The sequence below is a fragment of the Balaenoptera ricei genome, chromosome 12 (assembly GCF_028023285.1).
Source record: "Balaenoptera ricei isolate mBalRic1 chromosome 12, mBalRic1.hap2, whole genome shotgun sequence".
Classification (NCBI taxonomy): domain Eukaryota; kingdom Metazoa; phylum Chordata; class Mammalia; order Artiodactyla; family Balaenopteridae; genus Balaenoptera; species Balaenoptera ricei.
This window is the reverse complement of record NC_082650.1, coordinates 9,175,655-9,187,911: the sequence shown is the minus strand read 5'-3', so window position 1 is coordinate 9,187,911 and position 12,257 is coordinate 9,175,655. Positions and strand designations below refer to the sequence as shown.

The 12,257-nt window shown below is 39.7% G+C and overlaps 1 protein-coding gene across 3 annotated transcripts in view; it reads left to right on the top strand.

Moving 5' to 3' along the window:
* TULP4 (TUB like protein 4) overlaps window positions 1–12,257 on the top strand; it is a 236,029-nt gene that overhangs the window by 180,357 nt on the left and 43,415 nt on the right. The window lies entirely within an intron of this gene.

The window sequence follows — 12,257 nt, the reverse complement described above, 5'->3', positions numbered from 1 at the left end:
ATAATCTAATTGTCAAAAGTCCAAAGGCAAAGAGAATTTTGAAATCAGCAAGAGAAAAGCAACTTGTCTCATGTAAGGAAACTGCCATACCACTTTCAGTCCAGAAGGGGGTGTGACTATATATTCAAAGTGCTGAATGAAAAAAAAAACCTGCCAATTAAGAATGCTATACCTTAAAAAAAAAAAAAAGAATGCTATACCTTGCAAAACTGTACTTAATAAGTGATGGAGAGGGCTTCCCTGGTGGCGCAGTGGTTGAGAATCTGCCTGCTAATGCAGGGGACACGGGTTCGAGCCCTGGTCTGGGAAGATCCCACATGCCGCGGAGCAACTAGGCCCGTGAGCCACAACTACTGAGCCTGCGCATCTGGAGCCTGTGCTCCGCAACAAGAGAGACCGCGATAGTGAGAGGCCCGTGCACCGTGATGAGGAGTGGCCCCCACTTGCCACAACTAGAGAAAGCCCTCGCACAGAAACGAAGACCCAACACAGCCAAAAATAAATAAATAAATTAATTAATTAATTAAAATGAATAATGCTTTAAAAAAAAAAAAAGAAGCAAGCAACTGAGTTTAAAAAAAAAAAAAGAAATGCTAAAGGGAGTTCTTTAAGTTGAAATGAAAGGATGATAAACAAGAATATGAAAGTACAAAACTTGCTAATAAAGGTATAGACAAATACAGACTATTTTGTTACTATAATGGTGATGGATATATCACTTTTAATTATAATAAAAGTTAAAAGACAACTATTAAAAATAACTATAATTATAAAACTATGTCAGTGGATGCATAATATAAAAATATATAAATTGTGACATCAGTAACTTAAAATGCAGTGGGAGGGGAGAATTAAAAGTAGAGTAACTATAATTTCTTTTATGTAAGCCCCATAGTAACCAAAGAAAATACCTATAGAAGATACGCAAAAGAAAAAGAGAAAGGAATCAAAGCATATGAATACAAAAAAATCAATGAAACACAAAGGAAGACGGCAAGAGAGGAAAAGAGGGGCAGAGGAACTAAAAGACTGACAGAAAACAGTTAACAAAATGGCAGTAATAAGTCCTTCCCTATCAATAATTACTCTAAATGTAAATAGATTAAGCTCCCTAATAAAATGACACAAAGTAGTTGAATGGATGAAAAAAAACAAGATACAACTATATGCTGCCTATAGGAGGCTCACTTTAGATTTAAGATCATATATAGGGTGAAAGTGGAGGGATGGAAAAAGATATTCCATGCAAATGATAACCAAAAGAGAACAAGGGTGACTATAATTATATCAGACAGAATAGATGTTAAGTCAAGATCTGTCACAAGAGATAAGGAAAAACATAAAGGCAAAAGGGTCAGTTAACCAGTGAGAAATAACAATTATAAATACATATGCATACAACATTAGAGCACCTAAATATATAAAACCCTAAATTATTATGTAAAGCAAACATTGACAGAACTGAAAGGAGAAATAGACAGCAATACAGTAATGGTAGGAGACTTCCCTACTCCACTCTCAATACTGGATAGAACAACCAGACAGAAAATCCATAGAGAAACAGTGAACTTTAACAACACTGTACACCAAGTGGACCTAACAGACGTGTTTATATTTTTAATTTTAAATACCATATCAGGTTTATTTTAATAATAATTGTATACATAGTATAGTGTGTCACATACTGTTTGCTATTTTTATGTGAGGAAAGAAACAAAAATGGGTGAAAAGAATTTTTTTTTTTTTTTTTTTTTTTTTTTAGTAAACTTAATTTTTTTTTTTTAACATAGCACTGTCTACATGTCAATCCCAAACTCCCAATCTTTCCCTCCCACCCGCCACCCTTCGGCGCTGGTAACCATAAGTTCATTATCTAAGGCTGTGAGTCTGTTTCTGTTTTGTAAATAAGTTCATTTGTATCTTTTTTTTTTTTCTTTTTCCGTCTTGGCTATTGTAAACGGTGCTGCAGTGAACTTTGAGGTGCATGTATCCTTTCAAACCATGTTTTTCTCCAGATAATATGCCCAGGAGTGGGATTGCTGGATCATATGGTAGCTCTATTTTTAGTTTTTTAAGGAACCCCCATACTGTTCTCCATAGTGGCTGTACCAATTTACATTCCCACCAGCAGTGCAAGAGGGTTCCCTTTTCTCCACACCCTCTCCAGCATTTGTTGTTTGTAGATTTTTTGATGATGCCCATTCTGACTGGTGTGAGGTGATACCTCACTGTAGTTCTGATTTGCATTTCTCTAATAATTAGTGTTGTTGAGCATCCTTTCATGTGCCTCTTGGCCATCTGTATGTCTTCTTTGAAGAAATGTCTATTTAGGTCTTCTGCCCATTTTTTGACTGGGTTGTTTGTTTTTTGGATATTGAGCTGCACGCGCTGTTTGTATATTTTGGAGACTAATCCCTTGTTGGCAGCATCATTTGCGAATATTTTCTCCCATTCTGTGGGTTGTCTTTTTGTCTTGTTTGTGGTTTCCTTTGCTGCGCAAAAGCTTTTGAGTTTATTTTTTATTTTTTATTTTATTTGTTTATTTTTGTTTTTATTCCATTACTCTGGGAGATGAATCGAAAAAGATATTTCTATGATTATTCTCCTTATGTCAAGGAGGGTTCTGCCTATGTGTTCCTCTAAGAGTTTTATAGTATCTGGCCACCATCACCCTGGTACCAAAGCTGGACAAAGACACTGTAAGAAAAGAAAATTACAGACCAATATCCCTGATGAACATAGATGCAAAAATCCTCCACAAAATACTAGCAAACTGAAATAAACAGCACATTAAAAGGATCTTACACAACAATCAAGTGGGATTTATCCCTGGGATGCAAGGATGTTCAACATATAAGTCAATTAATGTGATACACCACATTAACAGAATGTAGGGTAAGCACCGTGTTCTCAATAGATGGAGGAAAAAAAGCATTTGACAAAATCTAGCACCCTTTCATGATAAGAAAACTGTACACAAGGAATAGAAGGAAATTAATTCCACACAATGAAGACCATATATGAAAATTCCACAGCTAATATCATACTCAGTGGTGAAAAACTGAAAGGTTTTGCTCTGCGATCAGGAACAAGATGATACCTGCTCTCTTTACTTTTATTTGACAAAATACTAGAAGTCTTAGGGCACTTAGGCAAGAAAAAGAAAGAAAAGGCATTCAAATAGAAATCATGACATAATCTTATCTGTAGAAAACCCTAAAGACTACACATACACAAAAAACTGTTAGAATAAATGAATTCAGTAAAATTGCAGGATCCAAAAATCAGTGTACAGAAATCAGTTGCATTTTTATATACTAACAATGAACTATCTGAAAAGGAAATGAAGAAAACAGTCCCATTTACAATTGCATCCAAAGGAATAAAATACTTAGGAATAAACTAGATCAAGGAGGTGAAAGCCTTATACAATGAAAACTATCAAACATTGAGGAAAGAAATTAAAGAAGACACCAATAAATGGAAAGACATCCTGTGTTCATGGACGGGAAGACTTATTATGGTTAAAGTGTCCATACTGCTCAAATCAGTTTACAGATTCAGTGCAATCCTTATCAAAATCCCAATGGCATTTTATACAGAGATAGGGAGAAAATTCTAAAATTCAGATGAAGCCACAAAGGTCCTAGACTAACCAAAACAATGTTGTGAAAAAGAACAAAGCTGAAGGAATCACACTTCCTGATTTCAAAATACATTACAATGCTATACCAAATAAAACACTACGGTACTGGCATAAACACCAATGGCATAGAGACCAGTGGAATAGAAATATAACCCCTATGTAGTCAACTGATCTTCAACAAGGGTGCCAAGAATATACAATGAAGAAAGGGTAGTCTCTTCAATAAATGGTTCTAGGAAACTGGATATCCACATGCAAAAGGATAAAACTGGACCCTTATACCATATACAAAAATCAACTCAAAAATGGATTAAAGATTTAAACACAAGATCTGACACTGTAAAACTCCGAGAAGAAAACATAAGGGACACTTCATGACATTGGTCTTGGCAATGATTTCTTGGATATGACCCCAAAAGCATAGGCCACAAAAGCAAAATTAGCCAAGTAGGGCTATATCAAACTAAGAAGTTTCTGCACAGCATAGAAAACAATTAACAGAGTGAAAAGGCAACCTGTGGAATGGGAGAAAATATTTGCAAACCATATATATGATAAGTAGTTAGTATCCAAAATATATAAAGAACTCCTTCAACTCAATAGCAAAAAAAATAAAAAATAATGAAAAATTAATAAAATATAAAAAAAAACAGAGAAAAGCCAGAATAAAAAATGGGCAGAGGACTTGAATAGACATCTCTCCAAAGAATACTTAACATTGACCAACAAGTATATGAAAGATGCTCAACATGACTAATCATCAGGAAATACGAATCAAAACCACTGTCCGATATCACCTTATACCTGTTAGGATGGCTATTATTTAAAAAAAGAAAAAAAAAGTGTTGGCAAGGATTTGGAGGAACTGGAACCCTTGTACACTGTAGTGAGAATGTAAAATGTTGCAGATACGGAGGTTCCTCAAAAAATTAAAAATAAAACTACCATATGACCCAGCAATCCTGCTTGTGGCTATTTATTCAAAAGAATTGAAAACAGGGTCTGAAGGAGGTATTTGCACAGCCATGTTCATTGCAGCATTATTCACCATAGCCAAGATGTGGAAACAACCTAAATGTCCATCAGTGAATGAAAAGATAAAGAAAATGTCATATATTCTTACAATGAAATATACACATACAGTGAAATACTGTCTTAAAAAGGAAGGCTAAATAATATATGAAAAAACCTTGAGGACATTATGCGAAGTGAAATGATCCAGTCACTAAAGTCCAAATACTTCATGATCTCACGTATATGAGGTATCTGAAATAATCAAACGCAGAGAAGCAGAGAGTGAAATTGTGGTTGCCCAGGGCTCGAGGGAGGGGAGAACAGGGAATTGCAGTTCAGTTGCTATAAAGTTTCAGTTATGCGAGATTAACAAGTTCTAGAGATCTTTTGCACAGCGTTTTGCCTATAGTGAACGATATTGTACACTTAAAACTATCGTACACTTGAAAATTTATGAGTGTAGATCTAGTATTAAGTATTCTTACCACAATTCTTTTAAAAAGATATGTATTTTTTAAAATTGGTAGTCTAAATTATTTTAAAGTCAATTTCTTGTCAGTTTAGTGTTATATTTTCTTCATATGCTTATATTAATACCGCAGCATGGCAGGGGCCTTGGTTCTGACGCAGAGCCCTTGCAAGAATGGCAGTCTTTGTCCGGATGGCTGCGCTACAGGATTGAGCTTCCCAGGGTTCCCTTTGGCATTCCTAAACCTCGAATGCCTTGCTGCTCTGACAGCCCTACCCTTGGCATTGAATACATCCTGGTGTCATTTTAGAGGGAGGTGATGTGTGTCACTAAGAGGGACAGACACTCTCCTGACTAAATTCTAGGCAGGCCCCACTGAACCCTCTTCTTGACTTGGCCTCAACCTTGGCCTGTCAAACTAGATTCGCATCACGAATGTTTCATTCTCTCTCTCTCTCTGTCTTGAACAAACACTAGCATAGTTTCTGCCCACGCAAGGCTGGGTAGCTAAAGATGACAACTCCAGCCTCCCGACGTTCTTGCCTGGGAAAGCTCGAGGCTGCCAAAAGAATTACAGCACCTGAAAGTAGGGCCCCTGTCTCCCAGTCTCTGGACCTTAACTTGCTTAAGCACCAGTTAGCAAAACCCAGATGGCCTAATGACATTGATAGTCCCCACCTCCCACTTTTGGTAAAATTTCCACTTCCCTGGCTCTGCTCTAGCCCCCGCCTCCCTCCTCGCTACTCTCTCATTCTCCCTTTCAAATGCCAGTCATGTCGGCACTAGTGGAAGTTGAGTTCAGCTCCTTCTTACTGCAGTAGTGATTACTGCGTAAAAATCTGTCCTTACCTCCTTGACTAGTGTCTGGCTTCACTGAACTTTGACACCAGTCACAGGTGCTGTTGGGTCTGCCCTCATCACCGTGTACCCTGACAGCTACCGTTGAGTCAGAAGACTGTCACTCTCCTCAGACCAGGAAATCGTTTCCTCTGAACCCTTTTGTTGAAGAAGTTTATTAGTAGCCACAGGAGGAAATTACTATTTCCATATAATGAGAAATATATTTAGATATGTTTCAAAGATTTAGAGCATTTTGAAACAGGAAAGGATTTGAGAACTCATCTAATATACCTTTTTTAGATGACAGAAGAGAACAAATACTCAGGAAGGTAAATGATCAATTCGAAGTTACATAATATTTAAGAGTCAAAGTAGAACCAGACCCCTAGCCAGCCAACTCCCAGTTCTGAGTTCTTTGCAAAGGAAAGGATGTTTCCCCAGAAGATTTAAGACTGTGTTCACCAAACAGGTTAAGCAGACTTCAGTGTCACCTAGCACTTCCTTCCCAATCCAGGGACCACGTGGTAAGTGGCCTGGGTGTTTTCACCCCGCTCCAGAGATCTGATATGGAGCTATGTTCCTGAAACTTTTCTCTCTACCTCATTCCCTGTGTATGTAGTAAATATATTTTAATAGTATATTCACATGGTATATAATTCTAAATGTTCAAAAGGATATATGACGAAAAGTTCCATTTTCCCCACTATCCTCAAGCCACGCACTTCCGTTCCCCAGAGGTAATTGGTGTTTCCAGTTACCTGTGTATCCTTCTGGAGGTATCCTGTTTTTAAATTAGTCCTCTAGTCATTCTGTTCCCCCCCCACACCCCCAGAAATCATGCGTAGGTGTCTTAAAAGGGCGAATAAACTTTAAAATGGAGCCTGAAAGATTTGGGGAAGAATGTTCTAGCAATGGGAATTATCTAACATTAAATTCAGTACCTGAGGCAGATAGAATATCTCCTTCTCTGAAAATCTTTGAACTTAGTGTAGTCTCTCATCTTTATGGGTTAGTTTATAAGCAGTTATTCTGCAGTGAGGAGATGAAATGACTTCAAAATTACATGTTTAGACCAAAGATACAAATTTTTATTATAGATATTTTGGGTGAGATTTCTTTCCCATATTTATCAGAATAAGTCTTAAAATGTCCGTTTTAGAAATGCGTGTTATAGTTAATTGTGAAATTATATTTTATCTTTTTTTTTTTGAACCAGGAAATACTCTGTTAATCAACTGAGCATTTCTGTCCTTTACAACTGTCTGATTTCAATGACTATTTCCTTAGTTGCAAAAGCCTTGAAGCACATTTACAAGCTAGTGCTCTGAAACCCAACAGGGAGGTCTTTTCAAAACAAAAGTTTTACTTTGGTGGCATCTCAGGACAGAAGGTTCCTTCTAAAGAGCAAAGGGACATCACTGCCTGTCCCTTCACTCCTCCCTCCACAGTAGTGCATTTAGACGTTTGCCACCAACGGAGCTGAAGTTACTGTAGGCGTATCTCAGGGATGTTGTGGGCTTGGTTCCAGACCACTGCAATAAAGTGAGTCACACAAATTTTTAGGTTTCCCAGTGCATGTAAAAGTTATGTTTACACTATACCGTGGTCTGTTAAGTGTGCAATAGCATTATGTCTAAAAGAACAATGTACATACCCTAATTAAAAAAGACTTTATTGCTAAAAAATGCTAACCATCACATCTGAGTGAGTCATAACCTTTTGGCTGGTGGAGGGCCTTGTCTCCGTGTTGGTGGCTGCTGGCTGATCAGGCTGGGGTGCCTGTGGTATTTCTTAAAAGTGAGACAGCAGTGCCATCTGCCCCATCAGTTGACTCTTCCTTTCATGGACCATGTCTCTGTAGCATGCAGTGCTGTTTGATAGCATTCTACGCACAGTAGAACTTCTTTCAAAATCAGAGTCAGTTCTCTCAAACCCTGCTTTATCAACTAAGTTTATGTCATATTCTAGATCCTTTGTTGCCATTTAAATAATCAGTCAAGTTCGCCATCTTATATGGACATGGCTTGTGATGCCCCAAAATAATTACAATAGTAACCTCAAAGGTCACTGATCACAGATCACTCTAAAAAAATATAATAATGAAAAAATTTGAAGTATTGTGAGAATTACTAAAATATGACACAGATACACAAAGTGAGCAAATCCTGTTGGGAAACTGGCACTTGCTTGGCACAGGGTGGCCACAGACCTTTAATTTGTAAAAAACACAGTATCTGCAAAGTATAATAAAATAAGGCCTACCTGTAGTAGGAATTTGTAATCACTTTGTTATCCTCTCCCCCCAGCTTTTAATCACAAAAGCAAATAAATGGGGCAAAGTCAGTTCCTTTTGTAGCTAGTTCCAATGCTACTGGTTAAATTCTACTACAAAAAAGGTGAACAGTTACAGGAGCACATATTTTTATAGTTGAAATTTCCTAATATGGTCTTTATTTGAGAATTTAGATGCATACCAGTCTCCAAAGGTAAAATTACTGGTGATATATGTCATCACTGGTTCCAAAATGTAAATCTTTTGAATGATTTGCTGTCTTCTTCCTACCTCCTTTGGTCTGTGGCTTGGTTTGCTTTTAATTGCTGGTGATAATTGTGTTACATTTTAAAATAATTACATCTAAAAATAGTTTAGAATGGAGTACATTTAAATGGAGAGATTATATGTGGATACCACAATTTTTTAAACATTGCACTGATACTAAACACTGCCCTGCAATAGTGTCCCCTGTCCCTGAGGGACCGCCATTGAACTGGTGTGGCCTGAGGACTAGCGGGTTTCTGCCACCTTCTTTGGTCCTTAGTGTACCCGTTACAGAGGGAGCATTGTCCCTGCCCCTCTGTGAAGCCTGCAATCCAGTAGAGAAAAGAGCAGGAAAAATATGAGACAGAAATTCATATCATCCATAACTGAAAGTGTTTTGGAGGCCAATTTTATGGGAGGATTTGGGCACTGGTTTAGTTTAAAGAAGAAAAGAAAGAAGTTGTTGCTTCATTTGTAGGAAAATTTGGGCAAAGGCCACAGCTTCGGGCAGAAGTTTGCTTGCCAGTAGTCACTGAGCGTCCGCTCACGACAGGCAGCGTGGGAGAAGCTGCGGGTGCAGACCTGCCCTCAACAAGCTCATGGTTCAAATGGGAAATCACTGAGCATCCGCTCACGACAGGCAGCGTGGGAGAAGCTGCGGGTGCAGACCTGCCCTCAACAAGCTCGTGTCTTCATGGGAAAGGTAGACATGCAAAAACAGAGTGTTGTGGGAGCCATGGTTAGAGTGAGGTTAATTCTGTGTAGGGGGTCCCAAAAGCCTCGTCTGAGCACCTGTAACGTATCAGACACCGTACTGGACACTGGAGATAAAGCCGCAGTCTTTGCTGGCAGAGGACCTGCTGTGTGTGTGGGTCAGGGGGTGGGTGAGGTTATGAATCTCATCTGGGACATGTTGATTCTGAAGGGCCTGGCCTTCGACACATCCGGGGGTAGGCGGCTGGCAGGCAGTTGGACCTGTGAGTCTGGAGCTTAGGGGAATGGCCTGGGCAGGAAGCCAGCCCTGAATGGGGTCCTTGAGGCTGTGGATGTGACTCTGACCTCCTAGGAAGGGAAGGAGGTCTGGGGCCAAGCCTAAAAGAGGAGACAGAGCCTGGGAAAGAGGAGCCGGCACCATTCTGTCCAGAGCCCCAGAATTAGGGAGTGGAAGCCGCAGAGACGGATGCATTTGCCAGTGTGTGTATTTATTATTGTTAGGCTTTTCTGTCTTGTTCTCTTGAAGTCCTTGGCTCATGGAAGCTTTAGCTCGTTGGAAGTGATTAGGCATGAAAAGAACTTGTAATAGAGGAGATTTTTGAAAATCTGATTTTATGTCATATCAGTGTTCTTCAGTTATCTGACACACTTGTTCCAAAACAGAGTAACTTCCTCCGTCACTGCTTGACAACCCGACTGTTAGGGTTGCCTTTTTCCTTCTCTCTGATCTTAATAGTGCATTATCTCTCAAGAGAGATGTAGTCGGAGTCGATTCACGATGGGGGATTAGGAGGCTGGTTTTTTTTGTCCTCTTTTGCTTTAGTGTGATGTTGAACACTGAAAACTCATTAAGCCACCAGGCCTTTATTCAGGAATTAGATGGTGTCTGTTCTTCTCCAAAATGGAAAACTGTGAGTGTTACTCAAAAGATGCTTCATTTCCTCCTTCCCTTCACAAACCCTGCCATGTGTCATCTGCTAGGACAGGCCCTGGGGAGATTGCAGCCATCAGAGCAGACATAGTCCATGTCCTCAGAAGCTTACAGTCTAGCACAGGAGTCAGACAAATCAAATAATCACACAGTAAGATATGAGAATAGTGGTGATGGTGCCAGTGGAGACTGTGGGAGCCGTAACAGGAGGGGTCTGGGAACTTGTTTGGGGTTGATACATTTTAGTCCTGGGTACTTGAGAAGAATAATTGTTTGCTCTTGCCTGCTAATGAGCTACGTTTAGGAGAAACAAAGTCACAGGTGATGAAATAACCCCTTCACGTACACCATGGTACAGGGCTGCCCTTCAGACGTGCTTGAACAAATGGGTGAGGATGTGCAAAGGGGAGAAGAAAAGCCTGCTTCCTGGGATGTTGCCTTACAGTGGGGTTCCCACACGTCTTTTTCTTCTGAAATATGTAAATTGTACATTTCAGTTGAAGTTACAGGAGGTCACGTTCCATATTTATCTTCACTGCAAACTGCTCAGGAAGCATATTCAGTGTCTGCCTCTGCCAGGGCTTCAGTGGCTCTGACCCACCGCTCCAGTGTCTGCCTCTCTCTGCTCGTGTCGCATGAGGTCTTTGTGGACATGCTGGTGGATACTGTTTATTTTCTCTGTTGGCGGCCAAGAATTCAACTTTTTCTAAAATGATTTTTACTGTGTTCCTATTACGTCTTATCTGTTTTTCCTTTAAGCAGCGTTCGATGATGATTCATCACTGGCCCTGGGGGAAAACTGTTTTAGCTTCTTTTTTTTTTAAGTTTCCAGTCATTAAAAATGTAGATCATGTTTAAAGGAATATTTGATGGACAATTGGTTTATCTAAAACAGCTCTGTAAATTCTGTGAGCGTATTACTGCTTAAATGAAATATATCTTCCCTTGTAATTAATCTCTCATAATCATCAGGATAATTGCCTTTTGATTGTCACTGACTTTAATTCACTCATGTAACAGTAAATACTTATTGAGTGCCCACTGTACCCAAAGCTCTGTTAGGTGCCAGGGGTACCGCTGTGGATGGTCTTGGCCCTCAAGGAGCTCAGTGTCAAAATCTAAAAAGCAAAAAGAAGTATGGACCTAAAAGTCTTAAATAACTTTCCCTTTGTGTAGATCCTGGTATGGTTCTCACAATGAGTTGTTGGTGGATAGACAGATGTCATTAGACACAAAAGGTACAAAGATTTCAATGCCGGCAGACGCAGAAACTGCAGAGCCAGCACACAAAGCAGGAGATAACACGGTGTGCTCCTCAGGGAGGTCCTGCTTCCCAGGCCCCAAGGGTCCCCTCGGGGTCGTCCAGTGGGATGACACCCGTCGGGGAGGGGGGCTTTGAGCAGCCATGAGCAGCCCCTCTGCCGCTCTGATGGAGGGCGTCCACCGCCGTCCCGTCTCCCTCTGCCTGCTTGTGCTTTAGCCCTGGCCGTGTGTCTGCCTGCGGGCCGGGTGACTGGGGGGGCCCTAGGAGCGGCCCTCAGCACACAAGGCGTCAGGCCTGTCCCAGCTCCATGCCAGCAGTGCTGGCACTTAGCTCCCTGGATTGTTTTGACAGTTAATGAGGTAAACTGGTTAGAATAGTGCTTAGCCCAAAGTAAGCACTTAATGAATGTATTAATACCATTAATTCATTATAACATTATTACTTAAATACATCAACACCATTATTTGTCTCAGTGAAATAGAACATGAGACAAACATGCTTACGTACACTTAAAGTTTTTCTTTAAGAGATTTTTAACAATGAACCTCTGCTGCTGCTGCTGCTTTTTTTTTTTAAGAAAAATAAGAGAATATTATCCTCTTCTTAGCCCTCCTCCTTCAACCGAAAAAAACAAAACAAAGAAAAACAACCCACAGAAGGTGAAACAGTGATTTTGCCGGTGTTTGAAAACGTCCACATAACATAATGAATACATTTATTATAGCATTAGTCACATTTCACTAATAGAGGACTAAAATTCTTCCAGTAATAGCCAGCTAAGTTTCCGCCACTTCCTGCTTTGTGTATTTCCTCAGTTGCTTACCTGTTCTCTTTCTTTAG